Genomic DNA, 26,747 nt, shown 5'->3' with positions numbered 1-26,747 from the left:
GTATTTATAAAGATACCTTCGTTATTTTTTCTGGCACGTGGAGATTTTCTTTTATTTCAAGTTTATATTACTTCTATGTTTTATTAAAGTTTATTTTGCTTTAATTTTTTACAGAATTGAGCAATAAGGTGGTCATACATATATTATACATTAGTGTTGTCAAACATACTAAAGCATTTAAAAGAGATTTTCTGCAGGTCCAACCCATACATTTTCTCATTTTATTTTAATTGTGATTCTGAGATTATTTGCTGATGTCCAGTTTCCCAGAATCTAAGGACATTAATGGACTTAAATTACCAATTCGCTCAATTATCTCTTTAGTTCTTTAAACATTAATTTTTAACAACACCAATAACATAATGTCTCAGAAAACAGCACATTCCATATTTAACTGTAGCCAATTTCTTCATGCAAGGTCAAAGCTTTGTAAAGTCTTACTGTTTGAGTCAAATCTTGAAAGACAAATGGATGTTCTCACCAGGCAGAGAAGAAGTATTTTTGGCACAGGGAGGAGGACAAGTAAAGATACGAACATGAAAGAGCACAGCAAGATCAGAGAACTACAAGTAGTTCTGTAGACAAAAACATAAGTTTAAGGATAGAGAGAGATGGAAGCATTGAGAATTGAAGCCAGAGAGGTGAGCAAAGATCAAATTGTGGTGCTTCTTTATACCAGGCTAAGGAATTTGAACTGTGTTCTTCTGAGAAATAGTGAACAGAGTTTTAAGTTCATCAGCATTGTGCTTTAGAAAGATTTGTCTTAAAGGCTATTGTGGGCAATAATCAGAAAAGGAATAAAACTGGAAGCAGAAAACTAATTAAGAATTCACTGCAGAATAGGAGAAACTGAAATAAATAAGGAATAATAAGGATGAAGAGGAAATAGACAAATACAACAGATTAATAAGGAAGAATTTGTCAGACTTAGCCATGTTTGAATGTTTTCCAGCATGACTTGAAATAGAGAAACAGGTTTGAAGACATGATAATGAGTACATTATTGATTTTGAGGCCCCTATGGGAGATACGCAATTGGAGCTACTAGGAAATTTATCTGGTTTAGATATATACATTTTGATAGGATCAGAAAGTTCTTTCTTTATTGAGCTGAAATTTCTCTTATAGTTTTTGCTGAAGAAGAAGAAAAAAAGAAGAAATTGGCTCTTTTAATGATTTCTTAGAGCGCATTTATTCTTTCACTTATGCAAGAAATTAATATTTATTTAGAACTTGCTCTGTGCTGAGCTTTTAGTCTGCACAAGAGATCTAGCAATGCAAAAAACAAAACAAAAAACAAAAAAACACCATGATTCCTGCAACCTTCCTCCCCTCCACAGAGCTTACATTCAAATGGTAGAAAGACAATAAAGCAGTGAACAACTGGATAAACACACTAATTACAGATTAAGATGAAGAACATAGAGTAAGTAACAGGGAATTATTTATAAAGAAAAATGGCCTACGGGCTAATTTAGATAATTATAAAAACTTATCTCTGGAAGTTATGTTAAAAATTATACCTGAGAAATGAGAAAAGGCTGTGCAAAATGCCAGGAATTCCAGGTAGAGGGAATAGCAGAAACAAATACTTTGGGGAAGGAAAAATATCAATGTGGCTTAGAAAATATCAGAACTTAAGTCAGCCTGGAAAATACAAGCTTAAGACAATGATGGAGAAATAAGTACAAAAAAGATCATATATGAAAAGATTTACAGATGCCTCATAATCATTGTAGAATTTGTATTAGGAATAAATTTTACAGTCATAAAAATAAAGTATCCAAACTTGAAACTTCCTTATTTTCTCTATTCCTGATTTATAGTCATGCTCAAGAGTCCATTTCCACTTATGGTACGAAATTTAACCTTGATAATTCAGGCCAAACTTTGCCAATTTGGATTTTTCTTAGTTTCTTTTGGGTAAAAGTGAGTCACTTTAAGGTTATCCCTTTGCCATTTTCATTCTTTTATCTCTGCTAATTATCTAGATTATTGAATCGGTAGAGATGAGAATAAGAGAATGTGTGTGTGTGTGAGTGTGTGTGTATATATATGTATTAATTGTACCCCCTAATTCATCTGCTACGGTCTTGGCTCATTTCTTTATCTTGGAGTTTAATCTGGTTTAGCAACTATTCTAACGTTTAAAATTTTAATGAAGTATTGTTAATGATAATTTTATTAAATTAATCTGGAAATGGCTTGGTAGACCTGCCCTTTGTACCTGTGACCTCCATTTTGGCCTCCTGTAGTTGTGTGCAATACATGTACATGGTGATCACAGTTCCCACTTTACATGTGGTAAATCTGAAGACGCCCAGTGATAATCTGCTCCTATTTTTTAACCTTTCCCAGACCCAGGAAACTAATATTTTCCTCTCAAGATCAGCATGGGAGATACTTAACAATAAAATGAAATGCACTGGATCATGAGCAACTTGGGATGATGAACTGGTTTATATCTCAATGGTAGTGGAGAAAGTGTGGGGCACTGCTGCCCCTGCTGGTCACATTGTATAACAGCCAGTTGGGCACTAGCCACTGCTTGTGACATCTACAAAATGACCTAGCTGAAGGACGTTGGGAGCAGAATGAAACTGTAAAAAATACATTAGGTATCATGAAAAATGTATAGAAAGTAGAGATTGAGTGTTTTTGCTATGGAACACATAGCATTGCTTACTGTGGTTTTACTATTTATTTCATGTTGTAACTCTAAATCAAGTTTTTCAAATTATTTTTTGATATGTCAATCAAGAGACAGATATAACATTAAAGAGGTACTTAATATAAATAATTTTTAACTAGATAAAAATTGTTAATTATGTTACCAAAAGGATCAAACAAACAAAAACACTGTAAGAGGATCCTGAGATAATAACTTCAGAAAGTAGTTGCCTTTTCTAAGGCTGAAGGAACACAGAGAAGAGGTTGGAACTATTAAAACTTACAAGTGCTGGAGGAGGGGTCCCCATAGAGCTGAAACTCATATCTCTGAGGGAGAAGCTTTTCTCAGCTAATACTGGCCAAAAAAACACCCAGTTTATAATGAGAAGCTCAGGCCACAGGGTCACTAATGTCCTCTAATTGTGTGCACAGACTCACAGGTCCTCCTTACAAGCCAGGAGATACGTTTTCTCAAAAGGAGTTACCTGTAGAAGATAGCCTGGATTTGCCCCCAAACCCAAAGGTTTGTAATGTGATTCTCCTTCAGTGCTTGCCAGAGGTTCCATACGGCCTCCTTATTTGCCTCAGACACTCCTCAGACATTCTTCAGACACTCCAGATTTCAGAAATGTTGAAATATAAGGTCCAAGTGGAACAACAGCTTACATTTTCGTCTGAACTTAATGTAGCAGCTTCTCTTGCACTACTCAAAACTGTCAATATTATGAATTACCTCGTAGGTTAGTCAAAATAGCACTTAAATACAGTATATGTTTATGTGCATATATACTCAAAATTTTATTTTATTTATTTATTTTTTATTTTTTTCTTAATGTTTATGTATTATTGAGAGACAGAGAGAGACCATGAGCATGGGAAGCGCAGAGAGGGGGGGGAGACACAGAATCTGAAGCAGGCTCCAGACTCTGAGCTGTCAGCACAGAGCCTGATGCAGGGCTCGAACCCACAAACCGCGAGATCATGACCTGAGTCAAAGTCGGATGCTTAACCGACTGAGCTACCCAGGCATCCCTATACTCGAAATTTCAAAAAAATATATATATCCAACCAAATACTGTGCCTCATTTTTAGTGGAAGGTGTACTAGGTACAGCAAATTATTTTTCATATTGAAGAGGATATCTCAACATGTTTCAGGCTCCTAGACTCCCACAAACTTCACTGAAGTTGAGAGCTACTTAATTTTCTTACTTGTTCTCTCGTCATCTGTGTTGCATATGTCTTACTGAGGCATCTAAAGCACTTTTTACTTCCTCCTTAACACTATCTTGGGCCAGGGGGATACTCCGTGGAAGAGAAAGGTGATCAAAATGCTTGTAGACTACCTTACGGTAAAGAGTAGCACACTTGAAAAAACCCTGAGACAAGACTGTGACGGTATACTGTTGGACATGTCAAGTAAAAACAGAAATAAAAACAAAACCTAACTCTTGAGGTTCTTGCACATCGGTATGGAGGCAAGTGCATTTCCTAAGCAGTAGCTTCATATCAGCTGCCAGAAACTGTACGGATTGCTCCAGTCAAGTCATTAGACTTGGAGCATAACTGCAACTCAGCTTACTACCTAATAATGTCTACAGTAATCCACAGACATTATCTAAGATTTATCTTCATTCTTCTTAAATCAAATAAGCAAATGAGGTTATGATGGATACCACTACACTGTTATCTTTCGAGTCTTAGGTTGTAGCACTAATCTTTACATTGTCCCCAGGGTTGTGATATTGTTTTTGATTTACTATCTTGTTATGGAGGGGAAGTTCAAGTTTCCATTTGACACTTTGTAGGTCATAGAGCTAACGTGAGAATTCTGCCAGTTGTCAAGTATATCTTTTCCAACTATAGATCCAAAAACTAGGGAAATAACCACAAAGTGATTTTGTGGACCTACGGGCCTAGTGTGGTTCACACTTGGGCTAAGACCTTAATTTAGTTACTTGACCACCATAAATCCTCATTGTGCCTAATGGACCAGGGTGGAATTTGGAGTTTTAAGAAATTACTATTATTTCAGGGCTCCTAGATTCTGGTATGGTATATATATACCAAACCTGAAATAAATGGTTATTTCTTAAAACTCTATATATATATATATATATATATATATATATATATATATACACACACATATGTATGTGTATATATATTTGGAGAATATATATATATGTATATATAAATATGTATTAGACTTGGAGCATAACTGCAACTCAGCTTACTACTTAATAAAGTCTACATATCTGTATCTATATATCTATATCTATATCTATATACCAACCCTGAAATAATGGTCATATATATATATTTTTTTCTTTTACAGTCATTATAGAAAATAGCTACAGGTTCTTTGGAAGATGATTTATAGCATATTTGTAGCACTATTGTAGGTCCTTCCTCACAAGTGAGGAGCTTTCCCATCAAATAGAAAGCTTTAGCTCTGTCTGTAAACTGACTCAGGTCTAAAAACTGGGTGAGAGATCACAGTTCACCATTATAGTGAATTAAGTCAGATTTTGGTCACTGGATCTGGAGTCTTCTCTGTTATACATATGAAGAAATATTTAGGAAGCTATCCATTTATATCATTCCTAGGGAAACTATGACAAATTAGTTCCTATAGGTCTAAATTTTTTGATTACCCAACAGCCCTGCTACCCTTTATTTTGAATACATCCACCTCATCTTTGGCTTTTAAAAGTTTTCTTTCTTAAAAAAATTTTTTTAATGTTTATTTATTTATTTATTTATTTTGGGAGAGAGAGACAGACAGAACATGAGCAGGGAGGGGCAGAGAGAGAGGGAGACACAGAATCCGAAGCAGGCTCCAGGCTCTGAGCTGTTAGCACAGAGCCTGACATGGGACTTGAACTCACGAACCATGAGATCATGAGCTGAGCCAAAGTTGGACACTTAAGCAACTGAGCCACCCAAGACCCCCAGCTTTTAAGAGCTTTTCACCTCTGCTACCATAAGATTAAAATCAAGCCACCCATCTCGATGGCAGCACCCCCACTATATCTAGCCAACAATCACCAGAAACCTTTTCAAGGGTGCAGATGTCCCCTCATCTCAAAGACTTAGAGAAAGGGTCATCCTATGGACCTTTTCATAAAATGGAATTGAGGAGTGGAAGTACAGATTGCAGTTATTGAACCTACTCCAAAATTCTCATCTCCTAAACCTTTGAATTTCTTTGTCTACATGCAATTTGGCGTAGGCCAATGTTGAGTCTCAAGTTAGTCAACCAGCCAAATAAATGGCTACAGTCATTTCCACATACATGAATGTATCACTTAGACTTCAATAAGAGAAACAGAGCCAGTACAAGTGATATGAAATATGAGATTTATTATAGAACCTTGGCCTTGTGCAATTGTAGGAGCTAATTAAACAGTTTGTATGTGATGGTTACTTCTCTGAAACTGGTGCTGGGCCTGAGGTCAATAGGGCAGAATGTTGGAAATGAAAGGTGAACATTGACGTAAGGGAGAGCAGAAGAAAAATTGGAATCCATGAGAATGATCTGGAACCCATGATGGTTTATGTAGGAGACATAAAAATTACACCCCCAAAGATGTCTGCATGCTAAGACCCAGAACCTGTGACTATGTTACATTACACAGCAAAAGAGAATTAGGTTTGTAGATAGAATCAATGATGTTAATCTTCTGATATTAAGATAGGGAGATGTAGGGTGCCTGAGTGTCTCAGTGGGTTAAGCATCTGACTTTAGTTCAGTTCATGATCCCACAGTTCATGAGTTCAAGCCCCGTGTCAGACTCTGTGCTGACAGCTCAGAGCCTGGAGCCTGCTTCTGATTCTGTGTCTCCCTTTCTCTCTGTCTCTCTGTCTCTCTCTCTCTCTCTCTCTCTCAAAAGTAAATAGACATAAAAAAAAAGATAAGGAGATGTAATGGAAGAAAGGCAGGAGGGGTGAGGCACAAGAGCAAATTGACCCACTGTGTGTAGCTTTGGAGATGGAGGAGGTAGCCCCAGAACCAAGAAATGGGAGCAGACTTTACAATCTAGGAATGGCTCTCAGCAGGCAGCTACAAAAAAGTGAGGGCTTCAGTGCTATGACAGATAGGAAATGAACTAAGCCAATAACCTTTCAGGGCAAGGAAATAGATTCTCTCTGGAGTCCTTAGGAAAGAATGCAGTCCAGCCAATACTAGGCCAGATTCCAATCTACAGAGCTTATTATTAAGATAACAAATTTGGGGGCGCCTGGGTGGCTCAGGGTTCAGCTTCCAACTTTGGCTCAGCTCATGTTCTCCCAGTTTGTTTGAACCCTGCATGGGGGTCACTACTGTTACTGCTGAGCCTGCTTCAGATCCTCTGTCCCCCCACCCTGTCCCTCCCCTGCTTGTGTGCTCTCTCTCAAAAATAAAAACACTTACTAAAAAAGAAAAAAAAAAGGTAACAAATTTGTATTGTTTTAAGCCACTAAGTTCGTGGCAATTTGTTACAATAGCAATACAAAAATAATACAATCCGTCACCACATCCAAGTTTCCAACATTGCTCCTGTGGCCTGCAGAGAAAGCTGGCACTCATTGTTATGGCACTTGGTCCAGAATTCAGAAAAACTGAAGGAGAAAGTGAAATTAGAGAAGCTGTAGCCAGGCTGCTGCCCCATGCCACAAGGTGACCCAGCAGATCCATGCCAATGTGAGCGAGTTTCAGTGCTACCCAGATATCTGCACCAAGCTCCCTAGCATCAAAACATGGCTACTAGTCCACATCCATTTTACAAATCTCAGGTAACACGTGTCATATGGCCCACACTCATCTATTCATGGAAAGGAATTCTGATAACTGTAGTCCACTTTAGCTAAGTCAATATGGCATCAATCTGCCAGAAAGAGTTAACACATTCAGTTGGGAATCATTGGTAAGTAAACCACATAAATAAAGTTGGCCCAGTTTGGTGTTATACTCTATCCTGGTTGGTCTAAAAGCTCGAGGATTTATTCCCAAAAATATTTGCCACATTTCTTTCAATATAAATCTGCCAATTTTCTTGATATATGTTATTTCCCCCTACTTCAAAATTTGTGATATCTTCCCTGGGGCACAGTGAAATCTGACTTTGAATGGGAGTGTAGGCAACAAGGGCATCTGGAGGTGTCTTAAGGAGATGGGGCATCCCCTTGTGTGACAAATACCCCAGGTGAAGTCATTAGAAGCTTTTCAAACACAGGGAAGGATGTTATTCTCAGACATGGAAGACAAGCTATTTCCACAGACCAAAACACCTCAGTATGACTCAGGGTCCCAGAGCCTCAGCTTCATCTGAGCCCAACCAGATGTCCTTATTCCCAGGTTCAGGGCTCTACTCCTGCCCAATCAATGCCTTCATGTTCACATGACAAATTTGGAAAAACTGTGAATTCAACTGACACTGTAATTCTGCAACCACACAATTAAATTGGAGATTTAATTTTCCACCAATATTGGCCATGTAATATTAAAAATAAGAAATATTTGCTATTAAAAATAGGGCTGTCAGAGAAATTCTATTTTTTTTGTTTGGTTTTGTTAATTTTGAGCTTAAAGGCTGAACTTGTCATTTTCTTTTTATAAATGCTCCTCTTCACTCAGAGGAATCCATCCTGTACCAAAGACCTTCTAGTCCTCATTATAGCCATAATGGTCAAGTAAAGCAGTCATTCCTCCCCCTAAATAATATATTCAGTAGGAATAATATTACAACTAACCACAGGTGGATTTCTTTGATTAATTGTGATGCACTACATGCAATGAATTAATAGCATCCATTTTGTGCTGGCAAGGGGCTCAACATTCATTCAAGTTCAAAAACGCAGCTAAACCATTTACCATATGGGTAAATGGGACTGCTTTTAGAATCTACTTCTTACAGGGAGGAGGAGCCAAGATGGCAGAAGAGCATTGAAGTTTTTTGTGTGTCTTGCATCCATGAAATACAGCCAGATCAACACTAAACCATCCTACACACCTAGAAAACTGGAGGATTAACACAACAATCTGCACAGCCTGAACCACAGAATTCAGCAGGTACATGGCGTGGAGACGTGAACTTGGGGAGAGAGAAGCCGGTGGTGGGTAGGGAGCCACCTTTGCAGGTGCAGAGAGGACGGAGACTGGGGGCAGGGAGAATACAGGAAAAGCACCCCTCCCCAAAAGCAGCTGGAGAGAAAGTGGAAAATTGGAAACAACTGCAGGGACTAAACTAAAAAGGGAGAAAGGAGAAAGGAGAGGGTTTAAATCCCACTAAGACTGTAAACAAGGGGAGGGCAAAGTCTGCAACTCCACAACTCAATACCTGGCGGTGCTCTGGTGGGAAGGGTGAATCCTCAGGAACAGAGTGGGGTCCGGTAAGTCCTCAGGCCACACGGGGAAAAGCAGTTCCACTGCTGGAAGGACATTTGGTAGAGACTGTTGAAGCCACCTGGTCCCAGCACACCGCAGAAAACGGCCACATTCACTGGTGCTGGAACAAGGCTGTTAAGGGTGAAGCCTGGTGCCAGATGTGTGTTGTGATTTTCCATAATCCCTGAAATGCTGCTGCTACACTATCTTGCAAACTTTTTCTGGGGCGGGCTGGCACCTGGCCGCAGTCTTGGGGCACCGGCAGCAGCAGGGTCCAGCAGGCATTCCTGGGTGCAGCTGGCATTCGGCCATTGCTCAGTGAGACCCTCCCACAGAGGGGCGGAACGGGCCAAAGCCGCAGTCCTTCAGAAGTAAGGGGCCAGGGAAAACAGCCGCATCTGAGACAAAACTCAGGAGACAGGTACTGCCTGGGGCTTGGTCACAGACAGTGAAGAAGCGGGGAGTGGATGAAAGCTGAAGACAGAGGACAGGTGTGCGATTGCTGATCGGAGAGAACAGAGTTCCCATACTAGAGACTGGATAGCTGGGTGACACCATTTTCACCACTCCTGCGCATGTGCATACACACCTACAAGCGCTTTAACAATCCACCCCAGTAGGCTAGCAGTGCCATATAGTGGAGAACGGAGCTGTTACACTGAGCCCTGCCCAACTGGGCCAACCTCATTCTTTAAGAACACAAGTCTCACTGCCTACTTAGATTATGGACTATAAAGTGCTACATAGTCTGACTTCTAGGAGAAAACAAAGTAATTTCAGTACTATTTCAATCTGTTAGCAGGTCCATCTACTCAATTTTCTTTCTTTCTTTTCTCTTTTATACTATATTTTTTCTTGAATACAGAAGGAAAAAATTCATTTTTATTTTAAGTTTTTATTAAAAATATTTTTCTTTAATTTTTTACTATATTTTTTGCTTTTATGTAAATTTTTTCAAATTATATTTTACTTCCATCATTTTATTTTAGTCTACCACAATGTATTCACTTTTTCAAATTTTCAAACGATTTCTTTTTTTTCTCTTTTTCTTTTCTTCATTTCTTTTCTTTTTCTTGAGTACAGAAAGAGAAAAAAATCCTTTTTTATTTTTAATTTTTATTAAAATATTTTTCTTTAATTTTTTTTCCTACTATATTCTTTACTTTTGTGTAAAGGTTTTCAAATCCTATTTTACTCCCATCATCTCATTTTAGTCTACTTCAGTGTATTGATTTTTTCAAATTCTCAAACGATTTCCTCCCCCCCACCTTTTTTTTCTCTAATCTGTCAAACCACTTTCAACACCCAGACCAAAACACACCTAGGATCTAGCATCATTTATTTGATTTGAGTGTGTGTGTTTAATTTCTTAATTTTAATATTTTTTAATTTTAATTTTTTCATTTTAATCTTTCTACCTCATTAATTCCTTTTCTCCCTTCAAAATGACAAAACAAAGGAATTCACCCCAAAGGAAAGAGCATGAAGAAACGACAGCCAGGGATTTAACCAACACAGATACAAGCAAGATGTCTGAACCAGAATTTAGAATCATGATAATAAGAATACTAGCTGGAGTGGAAAATAGATTAAAATCCTTTTCCGCAGAGATAAAATAAGTAAAAATTAGTCAGAATTAAATTAAAAATGCTATAACTGAGCTGCAATCACGGATGGATGCAGCAGTGGCAAGGATGGATGAGGCAGAACAGAGAATCAGTGATATCGAGGAAAAACTTATAGAGAATAATGAAGCAGAAAAAAAGAGAGAGATTAAGACAAAAGAGAACGATTTAAGATTTAGATAAATCAGTAACTCATTAAAAAGGAACAACATCAGAATCATAGGAGTCCCAGAAGAGGAAGAGAGAGAAATAGGGGTAGAAGGGTTATGTGAGCAAATCATAGTGGAAAACTTGCCTAACCTGGGGAAAGACACAGACATCAAAATCCAGGAAGCACAGAAGACCTCATTAGATTCAACAAAAAATGACCATCAGCAAGCCATATCATAGTCAAATTCACAAAATACTCAAGCAAGGAGACAATCATGAAAAGCAGCAAGGGAAAAAAAGTCCCTAACCTATAAGGGAAGACGGATCAGGTTGGCAGCAGACCTATCCACAGAAACTTGGCAGGCCAGAAAGGAGTGGCAGGATATATTCAATGTGCTGAATCAGAAAAATATGCAGCCAAGAATTCTTTATCCAGCAAGGCTGTCATTCAAAATAGAAGGAGAGAAAAAAGTTTCCCACACAAACAAAAATTAAAGGATTTGTGACCACTAAACCAGCCCTGCAAGAAATTTTAAACCAGACAGAGACCCCACTAAAAAGGAGAACTATAAACCAATTTCCCTGATGAACGTGGATGTAAAATTCCTCAACAAGATATTAGCCAACCGGATCCAACAATACATTAAAAAAAATTATTCACCACGACCAAGTGGGATTTATACCTGGGATGCAGGGCTGGTTCAATATCCACAAAACAATTAATGGGATTCATCACATCAATAAAAGAAAGGACAAGGACCATATGATCCTCTCAATATGTACAGAGAAAGCTTTTGACAAAATACAGCATCCTTTCTTGATAAACACCCTCAAGAAAGTAGGGATAGAAGGATCATTGCTTCAGATCATAAAAGCCATATATGAACAACCCAACGCTAATATCATCCTCAATGGGGAAAAACTGAGAGCTTTCCCCCTAAGGTCAGGAACAAGACAGGCATGTCCACTCTCGCCACTGTTATTCCACATAGAATTGGAAGTCTTAGCCTCTGCAATCAGACAACACAAAGAAATAAAAGGCATCCAAATCGGCCAGGAGGAGGTCAAACTTTCACTCTTCGCAGATGACATGATATTCAATATGGAAAACTCAAAAGATTCCACCAAAAAACCGCTAGAATTGATTCATGAATTCAGCAAAGTTTCAGGATATAAAATCAATGCACAGAAATTGATTGCATTCCTATACACCAACAATGAAGTGACAGAAAGAGAAATCATGGAATTGATCCCATTTACAGTTGCACCAAAAACCATAAAATACCTAGGAATAAATCTAACCAAAGAGGTGAAAAATCTATACACTGAAACTACAGAAAGCTTATGACAGAAATTGAAGAAGACACACACAAAAAAAGGAAAAATATTCCATGTTCCTGGATAGAAAGAACAAATATTGTTGAAATGTCAATACTACCCAAAGCAATCTACATATTCAATGCAATCCCTATCAAAATAACACCAGCATTCTTCACAGAGCTAGAACAAATAATCCTAAAATTTGTATGGAACCAGAAAAGACCCCGAATAGCCAAAGCAATCTTGAAAAAGAAAACCAAAGCAGGAGGCATCACAATCCCAGACTTCAAGCTGTACTACAAAGCTGTAATCATCAAGACAGTATGGTACTGGCACAAGAACAGACACTCAGATCAATGGAACAGAATAGAGAACCCAGAAAAGGACCCACAAACATATGGCTAACTAATCTTTGACAAAGCAGGAAAGAATATTCAGTGGAATAAAGACAGTCTCTTCAGCAAGTGGTGCTGGGAACACTGGACAGCAACATGCAGAAGAATGAGCCTGGACCACTTTCTTACACCATACACAAAAATAAACTCAAAATGGATGAAAGACCTCCATGTAAGACAGGAAGCCATCAAAATCCTTGAGGAGAAAGCAGGCAAAAACCTCTTTGATCTTGGCCACAGCAACTTCTTAACTCAACACGTCTCTGGACACAAGGGAAACAAAATAAAAAATGAACTACTGGGACCTCATCAAAATAAAAAGCTTCTGCACAACGAAGGAAACAATCAGCAAAACTAAAAGGCAACTGATGGAATGGGAGAAGATATTTGCAAATGACATATCAGATAAAGGGTTAGTATCCAAAATCTATAAAGAACTTCTCAAACTCAACACCCAAAAAACAAATAATCCAGTGAAGAAATGGGCAAAAGACATGAATAGACACTTCTCCAAAGAAGACATCCAGACACATGAAAAAATGCTCAACATCACTCATCATCAGGGAAATACAAATCAAAACCACAATGAGATACCAGCTTACACCTGTCAGAATGGCTAACATTAACAACTCAGGCAACAACAGATGTTGGCGAGGATGCGGAGAAACAGGATCTCTCTTGCTTTGTTGTTGGGAAGGCAAGCTGGTGCAGCCACTCTGGAAAACAGTATGGAGGTTCCTCACAAAACTAAAAATAGAACTACCCTACAACCCGGCAATTGCACTACTAGGCATTTATCCACGGGATACAGGTGTGCTGTTTCGAAGGGACACATGCACCCCCATGTTTATAGCAGCACTATCAACAATAGCCAAAGCATGGAAAGAGCCCAAATGTCCATTGATGGATGAATGGATGAAGAAGACATGGTATATATATATATATATATATATATATATACAATGGAGTATTACTCAGCAATCAAAAAGAATGAAATCTTGCCATTTGCAACTATGTGAATAGAACTGGAGGGTATTATGCTAAGTGAAATTAGTCAGTCAGAGAAAGACAAAAATCATATGACTTCACTCATATGAGGACTTTAAGAGACATAACAGATAAACATAAGGGAAGGGAAACAAAAATAATATAAAAACAGGGAGGGGACAAAACAGAAGAGACTCATAAATATGGGGAACAAACTGAGGGTTCCTGGAGGGGTTGTGGGAGGGGGGATGGGCCAAATGGGTAAGGGGCACTAAAGAATCTACCTCTGAAATAATTTTTGCACTATATGCTAATTTGGATGTAAATTTAAGAAAATAAAAAATAAAAGAAGTTAATAATAATAAAAAAAAAAGAATCTATTTCTTAGAACAATTATTGTGCCAGTCAGGGTCTAGTCATTAGATAACCATACCACTCATTTGAACAGAAAGAATTTAACATAAAGAATTTGTAACTAAGTATAAGGATGTCATTGAGTGGGTCATTGAACAGATAACAAGAAAACCCTAAGGTAACTTGATAGGCAAAAGGAACCCTGAAGTATCAAGGAAATAGCAACTGAAGGAAGCAGGTGCTACCCTTAGGGCTGACAGATGAATCTGGTTCTGAAAATGTTTGAAAAACCAGTTGACCTGCAGCTGCAGGATGGCCCTGCTCTAGATGGGTTGAAGAGGCACTGCTAGCGGGATGCACACAGAAATCAACAGCCTACAGTTGCAAACCTTCAGCTCTAAGAGGAATACGCTAAAAGAAGCAAACCTTCAGCTATGAGAAGATCTGAGGATCTCATGTGGAACATGGTGACTATCGGTGTTATTATATAATTGGAATTTGCTAAGACAGGAGAATTTAAATATTCTCACCAAAAAGGGGGGAGGGAAGGGAAAATACGTGAGGTGATGGATGTGTAAATGTACTCAATAGGGGGGATCCTTCTACATTGTATACATATATGACGTGCACTTTAAATATCTTACCATTTTATACACCACTTATATAAAGCTCAATAGAGCTGAAATTTTAAAATAGAAAAAGGCAGGGCTCCTGGGTGGCTCAGTGAGTTAAGCATCCAAGTCTTGATTTCGGCTCAGGTAATGATCTCACAGTTCATGGGTTCGAGCCCTGGATGAAGCTCCGTGCGACAGTAAGGAGCCTACTTGGGATTCCCTCTCTTCCTCTTTGTCCCTGTACTGCTCACATGCTGTCTCTCTCTCAAAATAAATAAACTTTTTTTTTTTTAAAGGCATGCAAGGACCCCACAGGAAATGAGCACAACACGGCAGTTCCTTCTTCATCCAACAACCTCATGGTTCTTTTCTCACTCCCCTTTTATCAGAGCCAAATAAGAAGACAACTCTCAAAATTTGCATTTCCAAAATCCAGCTCCAGCATCACACAGCAGAGTCCAGGAGGCTGAGTCTGAAGTTAAAAGTAAAATTATGTGAAAACTGACACAGTTGATAAATGATTAAATTTTTTTGCAATAACCCCTTTTAGCACCAATATGTTAATACATGCTTAATGAATAATTAAATACTAAGTTCCCATTTCTCAAGAGAGTTGATAAGCATGTGAATTGCACAAAATATTTGTGCAGGCTGTATGTAGAGATAAAACTAATCACATAAAAGCTGGAAGAAATAGATATGCTGAAGGTAGAAGCATCTAATTCAAAAGATAATGATTATTTTTAGAAAACCGTACCCAAATATCTCAATTTCACAGGTGCATCTGCAGAAAATGTGTTTATTTATCACTTTGAAGCATGACTTTTCATTGAGATCAAATCACTTTCCTTCTAAATTGACTTCATTCATTTTTTGGAATCCGAGTGTTCCTTGTATCCCCATGGAAAGGGAAGTGATAGCTGTAATATGTTGGTTTCATTGGCAAAGGAAAATGTCTGTAAACAGTTAAAGGGTGCCATTTTGTAAAAGTTTAATCACATGCTTCATGCAGTCAGTTATTTCTATTCTGGTTGGGTTTCTTTCATTAAATTCACATAACAAAGTAAAGCTTTGGAAGGTCAGTCTGTTGAAGATAAGTCTACTGTATGTTCAGTTAAAAGTTCAACACTAAATATACAATTATTTGTTTTTGCAATATTAATGTGGATACAAATTTAGCAGAGCCCTGTACATCATGGGTAAAGTAATGGTCTTACTAAATTAAGAAACTTACAGAGAAAAATACTCTTGGAGTTGGCTCTGGCACACAAATAAGTTATAATTTCCTCCAACAAACTGTCAATAGTCTACCATTTGAAATAGAAACTACAGGGGCGCCTGGGTGGCTCAGACGGTTGAAGCCTCCGACCTCGGCTCAGGCCATGATCTTACCCTTTGTGGGTTTGAGCCTGTGTCAGGCTCTGCGCTGACAGCTCAGAGCCTGGAGCCTGTTTCAGATTCTGTGTCTCCCTCTCTCTCTGCCCCTCCTCTGTTCACGCTCTGTCTCTGTCACAGAAAATAAGTAAACATTGAAATAGAAACTACAGATGTCAAAATTTATAAACATTAAAGTACTATAAAAATTTCATGATGAAGCTTATGTTAAGTACCCGAAATGTATTTTTGCAAGGTCATAAGTGCATTCTCTCTTTGCTGTTCATCCACAGATTTTAGAAATGTTTCAGCCTTAAGAAAACTATTTTGTAAATCAACCTACAAGTCCTGTAATGGCATTGAATATTTTCTTCTTATTTTTAATGGATCAGTTATTTAATTAGGTTCTTTGTAAGAAATTTAGAACACCAATCTGTGAGGGTAAACTCCATTCCGGAGGGAATACACAAAGCGGAGGTAACCCTGAAGCTGAGGAACAGCTTTGATTTTTGGCAGAATTTGCAAGTCCACAGCTTTCTCATCAACCTTGCACTGCTCTGTAATCTCATATTTTCTCTTTCTCTGTGTCGAAGATGTCACATTGCAGGTGTCTGGGTTTACACGGCTTCTTCTTAAGGTAAGCATCAGTGAGGTGTTTGGGGATTTTCGCACTGCTGGTATCAATTTTGGTGGAGGTGGCAATGACTAATTTCTGGTGTGTTCTACGAAGAGGAACTCGATTGAGGGACAGAGGTCCGGTCGCAAGTAACAAGCCACACTCAGTTGCTCCAGGAAAACCACCCTGTTGCCTCTGTGGTGCCCAGTGAGGACGATTAAAGTGGTCCCTCGCAGTTTCCTCACCTGCTGACTGAAAGGTGTTTTGCCATGGCTCAACAGCTTCTGAGCACACCTCCTGTAGGATGATGCCCAGGCATTTTGCGCAGTTTAACCACTCAGATACCACCATTCTTGCCGCCACCAACTGGTTTTGTGACAGTAGCAGAACTTCTTTTTCTTTTCAAGCCTGGATTTAGCTGCTGAATACTTCCTCTTGTACACAGCCTGTCTCGAATACATAGCCGGTTGGGAGTATCTACCACTTCCTCTGACCAGGACAGGGTCTCGGCTGCCGTGGGGCTTCCCCTTCTTTGACGTTTTAGCCTTGAGGTTGCCCTTCTTAACGTTGCCACCAGCATCAGCCTTCTTGGCTTCAGGTTTCTTCTCCTTAGTATCCGGCTTCTCAGCTTTTTCACCCAGCATCTTGCAAGATGGGAAAGAATGGCATTGAATATTCTCTGAAAGAACTCTGCATTTAAGAAAAATGTTTGGAAATCTATTATCAAAATGTCCAGTGAATTGAAGCCAAAAACTAGTTTTTGCAATAGCTGCAAACAAAGGCAAATTTATCCCTACAAAAACGGGGACATGAACAAATTAAATGATGAGGCCTCAAACAGTGTGCAAGATTTAATTTTAAAATTCTGTAAAAGCCTTTGAAATGACTTGCAGAAAAAAAATCTTTTGATCCAGTTCCTTTTTTTGTAATTGGATTATATTATGTACTGAAATGCAACGAAATTGAAAAGACCTATGATTTTGCAGCATCTGTTTTGCAAAACACTAAAAATATTATAAATGGAGAATTTATTTTATGAACTTTATAAGGTAGATTTTTAGAGGGTAAAGCTTTATAGGGTATATTTGTAGAAAAGGAAAACTCTAAACTGAGACAAAAGACAGTGTCCATAAAAATGTTTGAACTGATACATTTACATATTTCATTAAAAGTAGAATTGAGACTATCTTCCACTTGGAATTTGTCTCTGAACTTACTAGGTAATTCAGAACCTCTAAATATTTCCTCAATTAAAATATTATATGACCAAAAAATCCCATATAGTCTACAAAAAAAAGTAAATACATGTCGTTTTCAAGTGTATTAATATAATATTAACTGAAGATTTTAGGCAATTTTTGAAAAATTAAAAATTTAAAACCATATTAAAATAGTAATACATCCTGCAGAAAAATATTAGTGAATTAATATTAGAGAGATATATGTTTTGTGCTAATTTTTTGTTTAGACAATCAATATAATTTTTATAGTTTGCTTTTCTCTACAAGAAAATATGTCATACTACTTTTTAGAAAAAAATTTATCTTTGAAAATAATTTTTATGAAAACTATTTTATACATCAGCCAATATAAATAATATGGTGAATTAACTGTTCAATGAATAAATATTTCAAATATAAAATTATAATCAATTTTAATGTATCCTTTCATTCTCAAAAGTGTCTTGACTTGCTGTCTTATTCTGCTCAGGTTACCATCACAGAATATTATAGACTGGATGGCTTACCAACAGATATTTATTTTTTCACAGTTCTGGAAGCTACAAGTCTGAGATCAGGGTACCAGTATGTTTGGGTTCTGGATTCTGGTGAAGCTTCTCTTAGCTTGCAGATGGCTGCCTTCTGTCTGTGTCCTCATACCTCACATGGTGGGGAGAGACAGACCAAGCTTTGTGGTGTCTCTTCTTACCAGACCACTAATTCCATCATGAGGACCCCATGATCTCATCTAAATGTAATTATCTTTCAAAGACCCCACCTTCAAATACCACCCCATTGTGGGTTAGGTTTCCAAAATACGAATTTTGGGGGAGACACAATTTAGTCCGTATCTCTTGAACAATAAATTTTGGGGCCCCATACTTAAGAATCTTACTATCATAGAGTAAGGAATGGTCCCTTGGCATCAGAGTCCAGATGCACAGTCCTGGCTTGTCTTTGGTTGTCAACATCCAGTTCCAGAGCATCCAAATCCAAATTGACATATTTGCCTTTAATCTGTTTTCCAAGAACAGCTCATTTTTAATCCTCTTCTCCCTGTCTGTGAAAGATTTCTACTCTTCTGGGCCTCTCAGCCCAGCCTATGTTCCTCTTGGGGATACAGGCCCTCCTTTCCATCTTTTAGGAAGTACGGAATTCTGTGAGGCTGTCCTCAGGCATTTAAGCAGTTCATTCTACCATTGCTACCTTACTGCTCAGTTGCCATGATGAATGTTGGGTTTCTCTAGGAGGCTTGCAACCTCCTTGGGAAGTTAGCCAATGGTTCTCTGTGGTCTGGGATACCCTCAAAATAATTTGAGGTTTTTATTGTTCCTCCCTACTCCTGGCACTTGCCTGAGGGGATGTCACCAGGTTCAGGGATTCATCACTATCTAAAGTCTGGTCACATCCCCTCTTATTTCTCCTTTCCAGAAAGTTGACTTTATCTCTTTTTGGGGAAAAACGAGCTCTTAAATCATTCCACAGTATTTACATAGACATAGTTTAAAATTTGGCTGTCATATTTTTGGAACCCTCTATCAAATAGCTTCACACTTGCAATCAATTGCCTTGGGTTTGAAGATGATTGTGGCTAAAATGAGCTGAAAAACAACAATAAAAATTCAAATGACTTTTTTGTATACTGTATTTACCCTTGTTCTAAATAGTGAAAGCTAGCTAGCGGCTCCACAGGGGAAGACAAGACAGGAATGCTGGAAGGACAAGCCTTAGTTATTACCTCACAATGTCCTGCCAAAAATGTTGGAATTTTAAGACTGAACAAAATCCTTATAAATTATTCATCAAGTCCACCCTTTTGTTTTATAGATGTCCTGTGTAAAGTGAGACCCAGAGAGATTAAATGATTTTCTTTTAAGGCTGCACAGATTTTGAACCACAGAAGTAGGGCTACAATGAACTTTACCTCCACCAAGTACAGGAATTCCTTTCACTGATTTACACTATTTCCATATATATATATATATATATATATATATATATATATAGTTTTCTGAATTTCTTTAAAAAAGTGGCATCAAAAATTAGACATGTCACTTCAAGTGTGTTCAGAAACGGGGTAGAATTCGGACAGCCTGCTGACTTCTGGATGCTACACTTCTCTAAGTGCCAGCTAAGACGCTCTCCTTTTGAGTTTTGATGATGTCTCATCTCAGTGGTGGTTTGTCATAAGCACCTGCCGGCTATGCTGTCAAGCCAGTTCTCCTCTTTCTGTATCATGTGCTTAATTTGCGAAATTGCATTCAAAGTTCAGGCGTCAGAGTGTCATAGAATAATGTTGCTTTATGGGGCACCTGAGTGGCTCAGTTGGTTAAGCGTCCTACTTCAGCTCAGGTCATGATCTCTCAGTTCGTGGGTTTGAGCCCCGCACTGGGTCTCCACTGACAGTGGAGAGCCTGCTTGGGATTCTCTCTCTCCCTCTCTATCTCTCTGCCTCCCCCATTTCTCTTTCTCTCTCTCTCTCTCAAAATAAATAAACTTAATAAAAGGATAAAAATTAAAAAAGAATAAAGTTGATTTAATAATTTATGTTGCTAAGGAAAAGGAAAATGATTTATACTGTAAAAATGAAGCCCTTTCCAATTAGTGTATAATCTAAACCATAACTGCCTATTAAAAACATTTTTCTCACAGAGTTGAAAGCCTTTCCAAAGGTTTTCCATTTTAAGTAGAACTTTTCAGGTACAGATGCATTCTGAACCCCATTTTTTCCAGCTTTAGGTAGGACCCCAGCATTTTAATCTGTCCTGTGAGACACTTCATGTCTTGGCAAAAACTGAAACCTACCAGAATTTTTAGGGAAAATAATTCTAAAATTGTCTTACTGTATATGAGCAAGGTTTAATGGCCTTTTAAAGCATACATTTGTTTCTGTATGACACTTAATTGTCCCAGTTTGTTTGGTCACTTAATACAGAATTTTAAGAGGGATTATAATCTCTAAGTGCTATCAATGCATTCTTTCTCTATTTGTGGTCCATAATGACAATAAACAAGTAATAACATTCTCATCTTAAGAACTGCAGGGCACGGGCAGCACATGAATCTTCACTGTTCTATTTTCTACATAGGAGAGTTGTCTTTTTTACTCCAGATTAATCATGGAGTTTGGTTTTTCTGCTCTCCATATTAACTGAAACTTTCTTGAACAGTAAGATCTTAAAACATATATGGCTACAAAGCAGATTTACCTCATCTGTAAGAGAGAGAAAAAAATAAATCTGTTAAGAATATTATTACAATTTTAGGGCCCGAGCATAGTTATTTTAAAAACATATGGAAACACAAATGAGAAATAGACAATTTAATGCAAATGTAAGATAATTTATATAATTATTTCCTGCAATGCTTCATCTTTCAAAATAGGGTAATAGAAGGGTGCTTTGCTTAAAAAAAACAACAAATACATTGTGTATAAACCAGAAAGCATGCATAGCAGTTCTGTTTAGAAGATAGCAAAGTACCATGTAAAAGGCCTCTGTGTACTTAGCCCACCCACCAACTGGAAGGAGAGCTGAAAAGAAAAAGGGGCATCTAATCCATGGAGTTGTTACCACTGCATCAAACCTGGGATTTTCTTTCCTAAACGGTACTCACCGAGTGGGGTCTTAGAGCAATTATTCAGTACCTTTTTGCAGTTAGGTACCTATTCAACTCAACATAAATGTCCTTGGGTTTTGTTTTGTCTTGTTTCTAACATGTGTTTTCCCCCTGACATAATGGAGTGAACTAGATAGAGAAATGGCATCAATTATCATCCTTTCCTTTAGCACTCTATTTTCTAACATTCACATCTTTTTTATTTGATCCTAACTGCAACCTTCTGTGGAAGAGGGGGTGCATGAGGGAACTTCGGCTCCAGGTATGAATGGCTAGACCATTCATTGGCTAGAATGTTCAAGTTCACACAGCTTACTCCTGACACAGTGTGGGTGATGAGCTAAGTTTTCTGACTCTCGGGTTCCTGCTTTTTCAGTGAGATGACACTAGGTACATAATGTTTGTATGTTCTTGCTGCAGCGAAACTGTATGCATGAAATAAAATTATCATGAAAAGTTTATCAACTGACCTGTGGAAATTGGGGTGCTGCTAAGACCTCAAAACTTGATCTCATATCCCCCAGATTTCTGTCTCCCCGCCAGATATACCATGGGTGTCCTCAGACTGAACGCATGGAAAAACTAAACTCATTGTCTCTCTCCTGGCAACCTGTTACCTAGCTTTCGCCCTGGGGCCCTGACATACCAAGTTTGCCGTCACCCTGCAGAGATCCCCAGGTGGAGGGCACAATGGAACACACAGTGGAAGAGCTGCATGAAGGGAGGAGGTACTGCCCCAGCCTGTGGAGCTCTCCTCACCTCCTCTTCTGCCACCATCACGCTCCCAGTGTTCCCATCTGCTCGGCCTTACCCACATGGTGTCCCACTCAGTCGACCTTAAATCTCAGCCCTTAGATGCTTTCTTTTTCCCATCTAAGTTCCTGCTACAATGTCCTTCCTGGCCCAACTCTTCCTGGTATCAAAGGACTGTTTACTCCTCAGCAACAAACTCTCCTGTAGCCTGGATCCCAGATCTCTCCCTTTGGATGCTCCAGATACCTGGATCCAGAATGTTGCATGGCTCCATACTTCTTTGGTTAGCTCCTGAGGACTGGAGAGAACAAGAGTTGTTCTCCCTGCTCACTATCCACGTTCAATTAGTAGTTGTCTAACTTGGCCATTTCTAACTCCTCCTACTGCAATCATTCTTTCTCATCACTCCAAGTTCAAACCTCCATTTTCCTTTGCCCAGACTCTACCCCTAAGGAACATATTTAAGTACAACCTGCCATTTCACTTCATGATATGGAAATGAATGCAGGGTTTCTGTGATTACCAGAAATAATCAAATCTTTCTTTTTTAAAAATATAGATTTACTTGTTTTGAGAGAGAGGGCAAGTGCATGAGTGTGGGGTGGTGGGGGGAGAGGGTGAGAAAGCCATGTAGGCTTCATGCTGTCAGTGCAGAACCAGATTTGGGGCTCAAACTCACAAACCATGAGATCATGACCTGAGCAGAAATCAAGAGATGGGCACTTAACCGACTGAGCCACCCGGGTGCCCCTAATCTAATCTTTCTTATAGCTAATTATGCACATACTCATTGTATTTAGAGAAAATTGAAAACATTTCCTTAGCCTTCCCACTGAAACTCTTTTTGGTCTATTATGGAGTCTTCCTCATATGGACAACTAGAATCCCATCCCACCCCCTTAATCACTTTCCCTCCTTCCTTTCCCACCTTGTTACTCCAGACTTCCACCTTTATCTCATGTCTTACTTTGCCTAAAAAAGCCAGAGGCCAGACAGGCATTTAAGCCAAAGCAAACAAAACTTTATGCCCTGGATTCTTACCCCTTTCTGAATGAAGCTTCTGCATACACTTCTCCACTGATTGCATAACTTTGTTATTCGTTATTATTCTGCCTTTTGAACTCCACACTCATCTATCCTATTTCCTCCTCACATATATCAGTCAGAGTTCACCTGGAGAAAAGAACCAGTAGGAGACACACATTAAGAGATACATTGCAAAGAATTGGCTTAAGTACGACTGTGGGGTCTGGCTAGAGAAGTCTTAAAACCACAAGGCAGGCTTCCAGGAAGGGCAGGCTGGAACTCTCCTGCCCACACTGAAGCTGCAGGACACAGGAGGAATTTCTTCCTGAGGGAGGCCTCAACTCTGCTCTTGAGGCCTTTCAACTGACTGAGTCAGGCCCATCCAGAAGATCCAGGATAATCTCCCTCTTGAAGTCACTCAGTTATGGACTTTCCTCACATCTACAAAACCTTCAGAGCAACACTCAGATTAATGTTTGAATGAACAACTGGTAGCTATAGCTTAGCCAAGTTGATACATCAAAAGACCACCATGAACATCTAATGGATGCATCTCAAAATTAACATATTCATGCTGAAAACCTGCTCTTCCCTTCCCTCAGCACTCTCAGCAAACCGGTCTACTTGCAATGGCAACTGCATCCTTCCAGATATTCAAGCCAAAAACATAAACTTGAGCTTTCTTCTCATGCTCCAAGTGGTAGGTTAAACATGGGGACCCCAACTAGCTCCATGCCCTAATCTCCAGAACATTTTATAGCAAAAGAGACTTTACAGATGTATCTAAATTAGATTTTGAAACGGAAAGATTATCTTGGGTTACCTAGGTGCCCAGTGTAATCACAATGGTCCTTACAAGAGGGACACAGGCAGAGGCAGAGGCAGGAGAGGAGATCCAATAATGGAAGTAGAGTTTGGTGTGGTGCACTTTGAAGATGGAGAAAGGGGCCACAAGCCAAGGAATATAGGCAGATTTTAGAAGCTGAAAGAGGCAAGGAAAGGATTTTCCCCTCAGCCTCCAGACTGACACAGTCTTGCCAACACATTGACTTCAGCTCACTGAAACTGATTTTAGACTTCTGACCTCCAGAATTGTAAAATAGTAAGTTTATGTTGTTTGAAGCCACTAAGTTTGTGGTGCTTTGTTATAGCAATGATAGAGAACTAATGAATCCATTTCTAAACTCTGGTGACATCTTGTTGACTTTATCTTCAATATGCCCAGAATGGAGGCACTTCTCATCACCTCCCTTGCTACCACCTTGCTGCTCTAGAAGAGCACCATCTCTGCTCTAGAAGATTTCAGTTGTGTGTTATTATTCTCATCCACTGTTCTCTGTTCTCCTGTCCCTACCACCCTAGTCAGCCACTTACTAGCTGATATGGCAGCTTCATGAGAAATAGAAAAAAAGTGTCCTTCCTCAGGCAGAAACAACCCCATGACAGGGTAGATAGTGTGGCGAGCAGAGTGGCGACTACATATCCTCATACAGAATACAACCCTTGCAACTGTACACAGCAGCCCTCCTACAGTCCTCTCCAACCGCAGGCTGAGTAGCCCTGTTAACAGGCAAGTCAGACCATGTCACTGTTCTGTTCAGACTCTCACAAGTCTCTACATTTCACTCAATTCTTACAAGAGGACTGCCAACCTTCCACATCATCTGGCCAGTTACCTCTCAGGTTCTGTCTCCTGCTATTCTCCCTCTCACTCACTGTTTAGGCAAAACCAGCCTTCTTGCTCTTCCTCAAATGCCCGAGACACATTTGCTCCTTCACTCTTGCTGTTCCTTTAGACTGCAAAGATTTGTCTGCAATATAGAAAGGCCTGGCTTTCTCGCCTCCTTCAAGTATTTGGGCAAATGTTCCTTTCTTAGTGACACCTACCTTGACTGTCCTATTAAAATTTGTAACCCACACTTCTATCCCTATACTCCCTAACCCTTTTATCCTGGTTTATTTTTCTCTATAGCACTTATTACCTTCTAACATTCCATGTATAATTACTTAATTATTGTATTTATGATAAGCTCTGAGTGTAGGGATTTCTGTCTAATTTGTTCATTCCTGTATCCCCAAATAATACCTTGTATCTAGTGGATGCACAAAAATACTTAAATGAATAAATAGAGAGTCCTCTCTGATCCAGTTTGGGTTCTTTGAGAAGCAGATTCTAAGGCAGCAATCCAGGTACAAGGTACAATCACCTTATTTGGAAGGTGATCCCAGTAAACGCTGCTAGGGGTATGGGCAAGTAAGACAGGGAAGGGAAGGCAGCGATGAAGGGTAATGTTTTCAAACCCTCCAGTTAAACTGCGAGCAACTGGAACTAAAGCCCATATTGAAGGCGGAGGGGGGGGGCGCCCTGGAAACCAATGAAGAACATATACTTCTGAAGAGGAGAAGACTTTTCCTCTACACTCTCATATTCTGTGGCTGGGCCTGAGATTTAAACTGACAAAAAACAGATTAACAAGAGAAAAGCACACAAATTTTACTTGAGGTTAATATCTTTACCTGGCGTGAGACCCTTCGTAGAAAAGAAATGGAGACTCACAGAAGAAGATGGCCCTGAGAGCTTATGTACCAATTTAACAAAGACTGATAACTTGTAGAGATGTGACAAGACAAAGGACAAAGAGGTTTGGGCCACTAGGGTAAGTAAACTGTTGGAAAGTGACTGGGAAATACAAGGGGAAACGAATGAAAGATAAAGGTCATTTTCGTAAGTTTGTTTGTACAGATTCATCTTGGCATCAACTTCCCATCTCCAGTGGTAAGAATGTTCTCTCTTCCTGGTACAAGAGGGCACCTTCCTCACAGCGCATTTATGGAAAGAGGAAGTCAGAGAGCACTCCCTGCATCTGCTCCTTCTCAATTGCCTTCAGCTCAAAATGAAACGTCACCGTGGCACGTTTGGGGGTGGCATGTTCACCTCAGAGTTATTCCACGCAGAAGGCAGGAACCTGGGATCTTTATCCATTAAGCTCCGGGAGGGACATTGATTGTCTGGCACTTCCCCTCTGCCACACAGGGCAGAGCTGACTCTATCCTCCAGGGTCTGCAGTCAAAGAGATTATTGTCAGTGGCAGAAGTCAGGCTTATTTGCATGGAAATAGTAAGGACTTAGGCACAAGAATGGGACTTCAATGACATCTGCAATGCTTTTCCACCAGGAATGAGAAGATGAACCTCTACCTGCCAAATGGGTAAAGCCACAAATAAGGCAACTTGATGATTTGATGATAACACAGTCTTCAATTTATGCTACATGACCCTTCTTATCTGTCTCATGAGGGGAGGGAGCGTGATAGATAAGGGCACCTGGTGGCTGTCCTGTGGGGCTCAAACAGAGAAGGACTTTCTTTGCAGGAACTGAAAGAGAAGGCTGAGTCAGAGTCCAGTAGAACAGACGGAGTGATATTTACTGGGCACACTGTGAGTTGGTGTTCTGGCTGTTTGCAGTCAGCACCCTGATTTTTCAGTGTCCCTGCTGTACGTGCTGTTCAATATTTTTAATATTAACCCTTCGGAGGGGCTTACTCATTAAACCAGAGCTGGAATTTCGAGGGGCTGCCAATGTAATGAGAAAGCCTTGGAGCAGACACAGGGATCTGGAATGCAATAAGGGGCATCAAAGAAGAGAGAGTAATGGG

At 39.2% G+C, this 26,747-nt stretch overlaps 1 pseudogene; it reads right to left on the bottom strand.

Moving 5' to 3' along the window:
• Positions 1 to 16,247: 16,247 nt before the first annotated feature.
• On the bottom strand, positions 16,248 to 17,127 carry LOC115511531 (annotated as a pseudogene).
• Positions 17,128 to 26,747: the final 9,620 nt, after the last annotated feature.

Source organism: Lynx canadensis, chromosome B1 (genome assembly GCF_007474595.2).
Source record: "Lynx canadensis isolate LIC74 chromosome B1, mLynCan4.pri.v2, whole genome shotgun sequence".
Lineage (NCBI taxonomy): Eukaryota > Metazoa > Chordata > Mammalia > Carnivora > Felidae > Lynx > Lynx canadensis.
The sequence above is the reverse complement of the archived record's forward strand: the minus strand, read 5'-3'. Positions and strand labels throughout refer to the sequence as shown.